General features: G+C 34.8%; 1 long non-coding RNA gene across 1 annotated transcript in view; it reads right to left on the bottom strand.

The window, feature by feature from the left end:
• Nucleotides 1-2,949: 2,949 nt before the first annotated feature.
• Nucleotides 2,950-10,101, bottom strand: part of LOC141500910 (uncharacterized) — a 9,262-nt gene continuing 2,110 nt past the window's right edge. Inside the window, exon 3 of the long non-coding RNA XR_012472071.1 lies at nt 2,950-5,600. This is a non-coding gene — a long non-coding RNA (uncharacterized LOC141500910). The remainder of the gene's footprint in view (nt 5,601-10,101) is intronic.

Below are 10,101 nucleotides of genomic sequence, written 5' to 3' on the forward strand. Positions count from 1 at the left end.
AAGGTAGCTCATTAATTCTACTGTGTTAAAGGAGCTAAATTTGTCTAACCAGTGTTTTGGTTCCTTGTATATCATAGTTGTGCAGGGACATAATAAAAGTGACACTCGTTGCTAAGGAATTGACTGAGGCCATGATCAGTCCACTGACTTCTCACTACTTCTCTGATAGTGCCAGTGCATCATAGTTTCATTCCTTTCCTCAGAGAGTTAAATACAAGAAAGCACTGCAGCACGTATTCCTAAGTGAAGATGCTAAGAGCATTTGATGAAATTTATTAATTGGTATTAAATTTACTGAATCTGAGATGAAAATCTATTAGGTATCTAGCATATCTTATGTGCATATTAAGTTAGAAAGATAAATGCCTAGATGGAAGCAGAGTTTGATCCTGAGCATTTGAACAATTCCTCCTACATCCATGTCAGACAGATTTTTGTGAATGAACACAGAGGGATTGTTAGGCTATTGTACAACTATTGTATTTATTTTTCCTCGGGAGGCTAACTATCAGCTGAGTCTTTGTGTTGTGGTCTGAATGTTTGGTTATCTAGGGAAATCTTACAAGAAAATTATCATCATTGTTTATTAATAATAATGATGATAATTACCATTATTTGCTAACATTGCCTTCCTCTGGTCTTTTCATTCTTTTTTTTATTTCTTCATTAAATGTTTTATAGAACATAGATCAACAAGATTTTTTATCGTTCTAAAAATATATATGCTGTTATAGAAATGACACTTGATTTTGGCCATATGTACTGCAATACTAGTATTAATATTATAAATTTATACTCTTCCTTATGAAGCATTGTAACATACATTGTCTCATTTGATTTTTTTAGGTGTTTTTTTTTTGCAAGGCAAATGGGGTTAAGTGGCTCGCCCAAGGCCACACAGCTAGGTAATTATTAAGTGTCTGAGACTGGATTTGAACCCAGTTACTCCTGACTCCAAGGCTGGTGCTTTATCCACTGTGCCACCTAGCCACTCCCTGCCTCATTTGATTTTAACATAGTACTTTAAAATTTGCAAAGTACTTTGTGTGTACCAATTTATGCCAAGTGTGAAAATCACATACTTATCATGTAAATGCCCTAGGAATTTTTTGCCTTGGCTGAAATATGTAATCTTTGTCTTAGCACAATATAAATGCTACAGAAAATGGGATTTTCCAGCATTAAATACTCGTGTATTTTTAAAATGTTCTTTTAAAGTCCTTTTAAAAAATTATATTTTAACTCTGTCTCTGTTCACCACAACCTTATGAGGTTGTTAAATCAAGTGTTATTATTCCCATTGTGCAGTTCAAAAAAAAATAAGACAACAAAGTTAAATGAGTTGCTTGAAGTCATTCACCTGGCAATACCTGAGCCAGTACTCAAATTCTGAGATCCTGATCTCAGGTCCAGTGTTCTTTCCACCACATCGTACTTAGGTGTATCTCCTGTTCAGGGGGTCCAGTCCTTACTTTTCTAGTCAGACTATTAGAATCTTCTGTAAGATGAAGTGAGGGTGTTAAATAGCAATGAAGATCCTGAAACATAAACTTCATGGAAGATAGGTGGTGAAAGTCACATAGAATGAGAACAGGATGAATTGGAAAGCAAAACTATGGTCCAAGTAAATATCTGTTAATCAACCATGAATTCTTATCATGTGTGGATAATGTGTCTATAAGAACATACCTTTGTGTGGGAGATCACTAAGAATGGCAGAAAAGCTTGTATTAAAAAACATATGGAACTGGGGGGGCTAGGTGGCACAGTGGATAGAGCACCCGCCCTGGAGTCAGGAGTACCTGAGTTCAAATTCAGCCTCAGACACTTAATTACCTAGCTGTGTGGCCTTGGGAAAGTCACTTAACCCCATTGCCTTGCAAAAACATAAAACAAACAAAAAAATATGTAGCCATCTGTGTATATGTGTACACATACTTATATTCCTGAATTTTGTGAGAGGACTTGTTATATAAGATCTAATAGAGTTAGATGTATGTAGAATCTCATATACTAGTCCATGTAACTATCCCCCTCAAAAATGAAACCAGTCAGTGGTTGTACCAGCCCCATTTTATCCTTTCAATCAATCAAAATGTCCTCACTTTGAAAATACAAAAATGGAGAGAAGAGGTGACATCTGACTTTTTTTCAGCAGTTAAAATGTTGCAAAATTCTTAGTGAAGGAATGAGTAGTTGGAAACCTTCAATAACCTCCCAGAAACAGGCCCTCTCAAGTACAAATTCACAAATACTGAATCATTATGCGCACTCTCTTTCCTTAGGAGCCCTCGTGTGTTCGTGTTATTGAGACTCAGAAAAGTTCTTTTTAGAGGAACAAACAGATAACTGGTCAACAGTGCAATGTTTCTCCTTAATGTGTTTCTGACTTAAAAGTAAGGCAAAAGTCCATGCCTTTCACCTGTGTGACTTTAGGTAAATTACAAACCCTCTGGACCTCAAGCTACCTCATCTACATTAGGAAATTGTAATAAATGATCTCTAAGTGTTCTTCCAGCACTGTCTGTGATCCTGTGATAGTTTTCAGGGTTTGCATGTATGTGTTTCTATGATAAAGAAGAGCACTATATTTCACAGAGATAAAGAATTAAGGGTTAAGGCTAAATATGATGTCTTCTTGTTTTAATACAACAGTTTCTTTTGCCCACAAAAAGCAGAGAATGAAATCAAAAGTAATATATACATATATATATATATATATATATATATATATATATATATACATATATATATATGACTCGGCAAGTCTTAAAATTCACTAGTCTAGTAAATAAATTACCAGATTGACTGTGAGGGCTCTAATACTGAGTATATTACTGGCTTGCCAAGTGACCTTAGACAAACCACTCACCCAAGCCAGAGAGAAAAATGTCACAAAGTCCTCAACTTGTAAAATGATCACAATCCTTTGCCATATTCACTCCCAACATGTTGTCAAAGCATCTAAAGGCAATAAGTAACAGCTGCTGTAGAAACATAGAATTCCTGGAGTTATATTTTACATATTTATCAATTCTTTTTTGCCTAAAGCTTCTTTTTTAATGGAACCTGATGTTATGGGCCTCTGCTAATTTACATGGCTGACTTAATTTCTTTTTGTTTTCATATCTCAAAATGAGGAGTGTGTTTTGCGTGTGTGTGTGTGTGTGTGTGTGTGTGTGTGTGCATGTGAATTAAATTGCTTGATACCTCTAATGTGCTCTTATCTTCTCTAGGAAAGGTGTTCCTGAAATGTAAATATTAGTATTTAACTTCTACCCAGTGTCTTCCATGTTCACGTTACAGAACAGAAAACAACTAGTAAGTCCCTTGCATGTCAAAGGAAGAACTGAGTTCAGCTATAAATAATGACAGTGTCAGAGGAGAAGCCTATAATCCAGGATAAGAAACACCTTCTCACCCATACTTGTTTTAGCACAAAGGATTATAAATTTAACTCTCTTCTTTTAAGAGGTTGTGACATACCAGTCAAATTTAATTTCCTTGTATCTCAGTTTCTATATCTAAAAGTATGAAAATCAAAATCTTCCATTCAAGGTTTCATTCTAGGAAATATAATATTAAAATTATTAATTTAGACCACTGAAGGATTATAGAAATTCCACCAAGAAAATGTAATTTAAATTTAGGAACAAAATTAAACCTAAATCTCTTGACTCCACATTCAATGTTCTTACCATTTTCTTCTTCTTCTTCCTTCTTCTTCTTCCTTCTTCTTCTTCTTCAACTTCCTTCTTCGTTTTCCTTCCATTTCTTCCTTCTTCTTTCTCCTCTTCCTTCCCCTCCTCCTCCTTCTTCCTTCTTCCTCTTATTTCTTTCTTTTTCTTTCTTCTTCTTTCTCTTCTTCCTCTTCTTCTTTCTTATTTTTCCTTCTCCTCTCTCCTCCTCTTCCTTTTTCCTTCTTTCTTCTACTTCTGCTTGGGTTCTTGGAGCATTCTTATTCAGCATTCCATGGAAGTATGAAATGGCCCTAATTCCTTATACATGAAATGAAGGGAACTTTCTACCTCCACACACCAAGTTCAGAACAGGGATCAAGATTACCTTATTGCTTCTAGTTACTCTACTATATACTAACAAAAAAAGTGTTTATTGTCTACTCTTTGGGAGTCTGTGAAAATACTAAGCAAGACAGGGGAAAGAAGAAGAGACTCTGCCTCTCATACCTTTTTCCTGCTGGCTTTGAAATATAAGGAACACTGAAGGTTAGGAAGAAGCTATGAACCCTTGGTCTCCTCCATGCCTCCCTATGATCTGCCTTTTATTTGCATCTTATTTCCTTTAATGCAGGGCCTTGTGATATCTCAAAAGGAAGTTTTCCCAAAAAGGAGTATAGTAGCTTCCTAGAATAGTTGGGTCAGCAAGAGCAGCAGAGGCAAACTAGCTGCAAAGGGGATAGAACTGTTTTCAGAAAGAAACCACCAAAAAGAAAAAGAACCTGGTGGATGTAGAGCTCAGAAGTGGTTAAAGAGGATATGTTTGCAAATGTTCCAAGAAGGTTTGAATATTGGTTCCTTGACTTATTGTAACCATCCTAATCCTCTTTATTACTCACAAATCATTTTTTCATGTGAGAATAAAAATATCTGTTCCATATTTTGTTGTGTTCTTGGTATATTTTTTAACCTCCTCCCTCCCTTTGCTGGAGAGGACCCCCTTAATCTTTTTATTTTATTTTATTTTATTTTCAAGGTAATGGGGCTAAGTGACTTATCCAAGATCACATAGCTAGGCAATTATTAAATGCCTGAGGCTTTTTTGAACTCAGGTTCTCCTGACTCCAGGGTCAGTGTTCTATCCACTGTACCACCTAGCTGCCCCAAAACTACCCCTTAATCTCTAGACAAAATTATAAAATTATAAACCTGGTTCCCTAGAGAGGCAATCCCAGAGGACTGAACCAGGGCAAACCTTGAAGGCAGATGAAAGACAAGGTTAATTACAAGTTGCCAATCTCTTTCATCTCAGAAAACTGGTTTTTTTTAACCTCTAAGTTAGATTATTAATATCATTTCCTCCTTTTTGAGGAAGAACAAACATTGCACTCTTCTTTAATATTACCTTCTTCATATGGGAAGAATGCTTTTCATATCAATTTTCAATAATGGGGATTTGTCAGCACTGTTAGGATGCTTCAGAAGTGGACTAAAGTTTCTTCAGTTGAGGTCATCCTTGGTATGGCGAAGTTACAAGCCTCCCTTATCATTTTGATTTGAGGGATACCAACATGGACACCTGGATTTCCATTCCATTTGTCATACTATCATAACGAAAATCCCTTGAAGTTTGTCACTCTTTTGATTTAAGGCATTCTAAACACCAGTATTAAAATAATAGCTAACATTTATTTTTTTAAAATGGGATTAAAAAAGCACTTCCCTCATACAAACTTGTTTAGAAAATTCTTGAAAGTATTGTTGGCCCCAATTTAGAAATAAGGAGACTGAGATTCAGAAGAGGAAGTGTACCGTACATGCTTACACATCTAAGAAATGATGGAGCATGGATTCAAACCTACAGTTTCTCTCTGACAGGATTCCATTTCAAGTGTCACAGCTGTCTTGCAATGCACATGATATCTGAGAAAGGGAATGCATTAAGATATTATTAGTCATTAATACTTTAGCTCAAATTAAATGACTAGATTCTCAAATTAGTGATTTAGCAGATCCTAAGGGAATAGGACAGAATCCCAGGCAAGTTTAAATGGGGATCAGCAAAGATTTCAAATCATGAATGCCCGGACCCTCAGGGAGCAGCTTGAAAAAAACAAGCCCTTGATGAAAAAAAAAGAGGAAAAGAATGCAAAAGAAAGGATTTTGCCCAGGGAAGATTCACTGAAAGGATGGTAAAGAGTGTAAAGGGTGAAGTATGATCTGCTGGGATTACTCTCAAAGACAGAATTTGTTATCAATTAAAAAGAAACATTTCTTCCCTCTATTTCTCAATACCCACTTCACCCCTAGACAAACCTAAACTATCAATTGTTCATATAACTTTGGCCAAGGAACATTAAACTCTTCTTAAATTAAATAATATTCTGCTGGTTTGCATATAAATGAGGGAGGACTATAATCGGTTGGCCAAGCAATAAACCACTCTTACTTGTCTGAACTCAGGACTGAGGGATCTGGACAACATTTGTAACATACAGGAAACCCTGTAACAGAGTTTTCTTTGAATATCTCTCCAGTTTATCTTCTCCTTCCAAGCTTAACTTCTGGTTTACTTTGAGGAGGTATTTGGGGAAATCTGAAATGATGGTGGCTCTTCCAATATGGTTTAAAGCAACTGAAAATGCAAAGTCCAAAGATCTTCTAGCTCATGAAAACAAGTTCAAATTCTAAAATATCCTATTTTATTCTGGGTCCCAGAGGTAGAGCTAAAGCTATATCTGTTTCAGCCTTGATCCTTCGATGAGTTAAAGCTACCATACTATTCAGTATATTGGAGATTTTTCTGAATCCCTATTATGGTGTAGACCATAGAACTCAGATGTCTCTGCAAATCCTAGAGGCTAATATCCTGTTACTGACTAATTTTTTGGCCAACCGTAGGACAGCAAAGAACTTTGAGTGGGAAAAAAAAGTAAAATGATGATTTTTCTCAACATAAAACTATCAAAATTTCTGGTTCTATTTGTGCTATACTTCTTCTCCATGCCTCTCCTCAAGGACTCCACAAATTCCATCACACACACACTTGCGCACACACACACACACACACACAAAGACAGATAAAGACTCCTCCCACACAAACTCAGGACTGTGGGCCAGCTATATTCTCAGTATTAAATTATATTTTTCCCTTGCATATATCATTTAATGTTATTTTTATGAAAATCAATTATTTTGACATAAGCAGTATTTATAACAAGAAAAAAATGTAATTTAAAATAGTGTTTAATGGTTTTCTTGTAATATTTAACTTCATTGGGTGATAATTTTGATGTTAAAATCATATTGAAAGTATCTAAGCATATATATATATACAAATTTATACTTAGAAAGTTAATATTTTGAAATGATCTTCATAAGGTTTCTGGACAGGATGATATTAGTATTTTAATGAATATGTTTTTTACTTTTAAAATTTATCTTTGGGTGGATAGATTTTTATTTTCCACAATATATTATTTGACTGTTGATATTAAGTGATTGGAAATAGAGCACTGGTTTAAATTTCAAATATTTTGAAAGAGACAAGAGAAATATGCAATTTCCCTTTTTTCCTCTTTCTTTCTTTCCCCACGTATCATTTCCTTTGAGGGTTTACACCAGGAAATAATTCTTGCATTTATTCATATCTGAGAACTGCATTATCATTTATAAAATATTATCTCAAATCCTTTCTGTTCCTACTGTCGGTTGTTATTTGCAAGAATATATGATCTACATGAACAAATATGCTTTAAAATATGTCTTCATTTAAAATTAGGATCTCTGGAAGAAAGATACTTTCTGTGATAATCATAATAATGTGATTAAGATTTATGTAAAAATACGATTATGCTTGGGTGCTACAGCATTATTTTCAAAATAGCTAACTAAAATTAATGGTTATTGTAAGAAATGGTTTCCATTAATTTAAGGTAATATCTATTTTTCACATTTTCAAGTGGATGAATAATTTAATCTATTTAACATTCAGATTATAATATTTCTTTTTTCCATAACTAATTGTTAAATGATTACTCCCCCAACTGCTATCAAGAGTAGCCTCTTTTCCTATTCATTCTTTCTTTTTTTCCCTTCCTCCCCCCTTTTTTCCAGAATCGTGGTACTTCCCTGTCCTCAAATTTTTCTGCTCCTAAATAGCCAGCCCCTCTCCTAAATTCCAGCACAGAAGTACATACACACTGATCCTTATGGAGGAAATTAAACTAAATAGCCTATTACTATAGCAACCTCATGCTAGGAAGCACCGGTTAACTTTATAGTTTTGCCAGAAAGACTCTCTTTTTAATGATCCCAGCTATGTAACTAGGATCAGATAAACCAATAGCTGCCATTACTTATAGACAAGTCACTTATAGTGTATCACTGAACAGATAGTTCAGGGTAGAATCATTTCTTTTGTGTCTTGAAAGCAGTGCAGAATTGAGTAGCTTGAGAAATGAGAGGTCAGGGTCAACAGCTGGAAAGTTTCTCCTTTCTTTCCTATGATGTTTGATAACTATAAAAATATCTAACAATATGACTTTACCTTATACACATCTAATCTATATGCCAATGTCAGAGAGTAGCTGTGAGAGAAGAGTCAGAGGGGAAGTTTAGGACTTAATGAGGTAGTTTGGGATGTTAAGGATGAAGTAAGATTTTTCAAAGATTAAATCAATCTAAGGACTACCCAATACTTCTCATCTAATGAACTGAATCTCTGACAAGCCTTTTAAAAAATATTAAAAGTGAAATGAATCAGAAGTGAAAAGGAATACTTATCTTCAAATTGTTATGGAATATTAATTTCTGAAAAATATGTACTCACCTATTCATGTCAGAAGACTAATTGGTATTTTAAAAAATTACTTGACATCTCAGGTTATTATTTTATACATTATCACACGAAGATCTGTTTGTAGCTAATAAACATTTATAGAAGCAAAGAGTTAAAATTGAAGCCATAAAAATGCTTCTCTTGAAAAAGAATCAAATATTCTTATAAGTTCTTATCAGTGGACTGCACTGTACTTGGCAAACAATCCTTTTTACCTTTTAAACAAATAATTCATTAGGTAATTAAATTCAAGTGAGATTACTCTAATTAAATATACACTGCTGTTGAATCATAATTTCTATGTGGCCTAGTTAAAGATGAACAATCTCTTATTCCTGACAAAAAAGAAAGCTTTAAAAGAATTCCCCAGTGCCTGGAATAATAGATTTATACACCACCATACAGAGGTCATTTCAAGAAAGAAGAGACACCAAACACAACATAAAGGGACTTTTCATGTCTAGAGATACTAGAATTTCAGGTTTTATTGCTCTGAGTTCTATTAAAAGACTTAGTGGAACGGAGGAGAAATCAAAATTATCTTTCTAAAAGATGATAAGTTATATAAATATGTGAGCTAACAGAAAGGGTCTCTGAAGGTATTAGTTATGCATAATTTCAGATGAGTGCCCTATGAGGCCTCAAAGGGAAGAGTGTCTGGTGAAATGCTCTGAAGGTTTACAGTGGCCAAAATAAGGAAGGACTTTTGCAAAATTAAAAGTAACTTTGTAACCAATGATGTGCTTGCTATATGTCCTGGTTCCCTTTAATAGCATTAAGAGTTCAAACCATAAAGACTCTAATCTGGAGAGGAGAAGTTCCTGCTCTCCGCTTTGATCTCCTTCCTCTTGGCTGTTTAAAGCTGACAGTTTGGCTGAATGGCATTCACTGCTTTCATTTGTAAGACATGAGTTTCCTAGTGTTCCAGAGCTAGCAGCTACACCTGTACTGCAAGAATTTACATTGCATTGCTCCAGGATGGCATTGATTTGGGACGGGTGAAATACAAACACAAACTAATTAAAAACTGCATAATGCAGCCCTACAGGAACAAGGTAGAAAAACAAATAAATACAACTGCAGCTGGCACAGCAATTGTGCCTCTGCCCCCAAGCAACAGTCTGGTGACATAAAATTATAAACCTTAAAAATCTCACATAATTGCTGTTGATCGTATTGGAGACATAATGGAAATGATTTTGTTAATTAAGGATGAGTTTATAAAATATTTACACGTGTGCCTCACACTCACATATGTCCTTCACTTCCTTATTCACTTTGGAGAAGGGTGTAGAGATCTATTGCTCTTAATGTTTATCTCTGTGTAGTCATTTATCTTGGGTCTATATTTATTTTAAAAATGACTATTCCCAAGAGAAAAGAGTAAAAGGGTAATTTAGTAAAACCCTTTGCAAAAAAAGGGGGGGAGAAAGGAGAGAGAGAGAGAGAGAGAGAGAGAGAGAGAGAGAGAGAGAGAGAGCAATCTATGTATGCAGATGTTTTTATTTTTTTTTTCAATTGAACCTTGAGGTGTGATTTCTGTTTTCTGATAAGAAAGCTCAGGCTGCTTTTGGTGATGAAGTT

This window comes from Macrotis lagotis, chromosome X (genome assembly GCF_037893015.1).
Source record: "Macrotis lagotis isolate mMagLag1 chromosome X, bilby.v1.9.chrom.fasta, whole genome shotgun sequence".
NCBI classification, from domain to species: Eukaryota; Metazoa; Chordata; class Mammalia; order Peramelemorphia; family Peramelidae; genus Macrotis; species Macrotis lagotis.